We start from the raw sequence: 3,938 nt of genomic DNA on the forward strand, positions 1-3,938 counted from the left end.
ATATATATTGACCACATGCATGTATATATTGATCACATGCATGTATATATTGATCACATGCATGTATATATTGAGCACATGCATATATATATTGATCACATGCATGTATATTTTGAGCACATGCATATATATATTGAGCACACGCATGTATATATTGAGTACATGCATATATATATTGAGCACATGCATATATATATTGATCACATGCATGTATATATTGAGCACATGCATATATATATTGAGTAGATGCATATATATATTGAGTACATGCATATATATTGAGTACATGCATATATATTGAGCACATGCATATATATTGATCACATGCATGTATATATTGAGCACATGCATATATATATTGAGTACATGCATATATATATTGAGTACATGCATATATATATTGAGCACATGCATATATATATTGAGCACATGCATATATATATTGATCACATGCATGTATATATTGAGCACATGCATATATTATTGATCACATGCATGTATATATTGAGCACATGCATGTATATATCGATCACATGCATGTATATATTGAGCACATGCATGTATATATTGAGCACCTGCATGTATATATTGATCACATGCATGTATATATTGAGTACATGCATATATATATTGAGTACATGCATATATATATTGATCACATGCATGTATATATTGATCACATGCATGTATATATTGATCACATGCATGTATATATTGAGCACATGCATATATATATTGATCACATGCATGTATATATTGAGCACATGCATATATATATTGAGTACATGCATATATTGGTACATGTTTGGAGAGATCAGAGGTGGGTAATTGGGTAAATGACAAATTTTAAACACTGGTTGGTAATGTTGCATATATTTTGAAGCAAAACTTTCTACAAAGTAAACAAGGTTCTGTAATGTTCGATGATTTCTGAAAACAAATCGAGTGGTATTTGAGCACATAGATTAGAATTTAGCATCTTTACATACCAACGTGTTAATAGTAGAATTTATTTAAGATTACCTTGTTCATCACTTACAGCTGAAAACCAGTTCCTGTTTGCCCTCTGATAAGTGTTTTTACCTCGTGATATATCCTTTTCATTTATTGATTTAATTTCCAGTATCTTCGTCTGATGTACCTACTTTACAAGCAATCTATTTCTGTCTTCTAAAATGTCAAGTAACTCCTTGTAGTTAAAGGAAAGCAACATTCCATTGTGCATGTCCTCAAGAAATGTATTCTGAAAGTTGCTATTGAAATTACTACTTATATACCCTTCACATAAGCAGTTATACATGAGAATCTTTCTCAATAATATGTAACATTTTATTGAACATTCCTTTTTTTTTTCAGCATTTTGTATATCTTGATTGCACAAATATTTCATTCTTTCTCTTGTCAATTTTCCATTAGTCTGGCTATCAACCAAGTTCTCTGTTTACTTACCTGTCCTGCTGCCATATGAGTGGTGCAGGGTGATTTTCAGTTCCTTCACTAGAAGAGAGCAGAGTACAAGTGATGGGACACGGCAAACTGGCAGAAACGTTTGCACGCCGGGTGAAATGCGTAGCTGTATTTCGTCTGTCACTACGTTCTGAGTTCAAATTCCACCAAGGACGACTTTGCCTTTCATCTTTTCGGGGTCAATAAATTAAGTACCAGTTATGCACTTGAGTCGATATAATCGACTTAATCCATTTGTCTGTCCTTGTTTGTCCTCTCTGTGTTTAGCCCCTTGTGGGTAGTAAAGAAATAGATATCAACCAACAACTGAGATATTAATAACATACACAGACAGGCGCAGGAGTGGCTGTGTGGTAAGTTGCTTGTTTACCAACCACATGGTTCCAGGTTCTGTCCCACTATGTGGCATCTTGGGCAAGTGTCTTCTACTATAGCCTCTGGCCGACCAAAGCCTTGTGAGTGGATTTGGTAGACGGAAACTGAAAGAAGCCCATCGTATATATGTATATATACATGTGTGTGTGTGTGTGTGTATCTGTGTTTGTCCCCCTAGCATTGCTTGACAACCGATGCTGGTGTGTTTATGTCCCCGTTTCTTAGCGGTTCGGCAAAAGAGACCGACAGAATAAGTACTGGGCTTACAAAATAATAAGTCCCGGGATCAAGTTGCTCGATTAAAGGCAGTGCTCCAGCATGGCCGCAGTCAAATGACTGAAATAAGTAAAAGAGTAAAAAGAGAGAGAGACAGGGCCAATCATGGTAGTGGGACATAAAACTACCACTGAAGATGATATTTTATTTTTAATACATTTGTGGAAAGTCAGCTTGGTAGAGACTACCGCTATGGAAGATTTGAATTTTGCATCGCAAATCTGTAGTGTAGCTAATAGGAGAGCAAGGAGGGTGACCACTTCCCCTGAGCACATTTTTCAAAATTGGTGCCTTTTTAACATTTGCTTTAAACTCCTTACTCTTTTACTTGTTTCAGTCATTTGACTGCGGCCATGCTGGAGCACCGCCTTTAATCGAGCAAATCGACCCCGGGACTTATTCTTTTGTAAGCCCAGTACTTATTCTATCGGTCTCTTTTGCCGAACCGCTAAGTGACGGGGACATAAATACACCAGCATCGGTTGTCAAGCAATGCTAGGGGGACAAACACAGACACAAAAACACACACACACATACATATATATATATATACATATATACGACAGGCTTCTTTCAGTTTCCGTCTACCAAATCCACTCACAAGGCATTGGTCGGCCCGGGGCTATAGCAGAAGACACTTGCCCAAGATGCCACGCAGTGGGACTGAACCCGGAACCATGTGGTTGGTTAGCAAGCTACTTACCACACAGCCACCCCTGCGCCTAGTTCACTTGTATGATAAAATTTGAATCACATTTATTTTTATGGTTAATCACATGACCTTGTGGCTTTGGGTAAGCATTGCCAGAGACATAACTTTATTTGACAAGCTTCCTGTGTTTTTGAACTATCTGCTCAATCACCTGTGATGTGTCAGTCACCACTGACACAACCTTTTGACACTGGACAATTCAGTGGAGCTTCATATTTTTCATGATACACCTTTATCAGTAGTTGTCAGTTTCATACATAATGACATTGTTACTGAAACATGAAATTAATGAATGTAGAATACAATTTTGTATATTGTAACTAATGAAATATATTGTGTAATATAAGGGAAATGCTTAGCGGTATTTTATCTGCCGTTACGTTCTGAGTTCAAATTCCGCTGAGGTCGACTTTACCTTTCATCCTTTCGGGGTCGATAAATTAAGTACCAGTTACGCACTGGAGTCGATGTAATCGACTTAATACCTATGTCTGTCCTTGTTTGTCCCCTCTATGTTTAGCCCCTTGTGGGTAGTAAAGAAATAGGTATTTCATCTGCCACTACGTTCTGAGTTCAAATTCCACCGAGATCGACTTCGCCTTTCATTCATTTGGGAGTCAATTAAATAAGTACCAGTTATGCACTGGGGCCGATATAATCAATTTAATTCCATTGTCCGTCCTTGTTTGTCTCCCCTGTGTGTAGCCCCTTGGGACTGTAAAGAAATAAGAAACTTTATTATGCTGGGCGAAATGCTTAGCAGTATTTCATCTCTCTTTATGTACTGAGTTCAAATTCCACCGCGATCGACTTTGCCTTTCATTCTTTTGGGAGTCAATTAAATAAGTACCTGTTACGCACTGGGAGTCGATATAATCAATTTAATTCCTTTGTCCGTCCTTGTTTGTCCCCTCTGTGTGTAGACCCCTTGTGGACTGTAAAGAAATAAGAAACTTTAGCATGCTGGGCGAAATGCTTAGCAGTATTTCATCTCTCTTTACGTTCTGAGTTCAAATTCCGCCGAGGTCGACTTTGCTTTCATCCTTTCGGGGTCGATAAATTGAGTACTTGTCCCAGCTCAAAAGATATGCTCCTTAGCTGTTCAACT

This window comes from Octopus sinensis, linkage group LG14 (assembly GCF_006345805.1).
Source record: "Octopus sinensis linkage group LG14, ASM634580v1, whole genome shotgun sequence".
NCBI classification, from domain to species: Eukaryota; Metazoa; Mollusca; class Cephalopoda; order Octopoda; family Octopodidae; genus Octopus; species Octopus sinensis.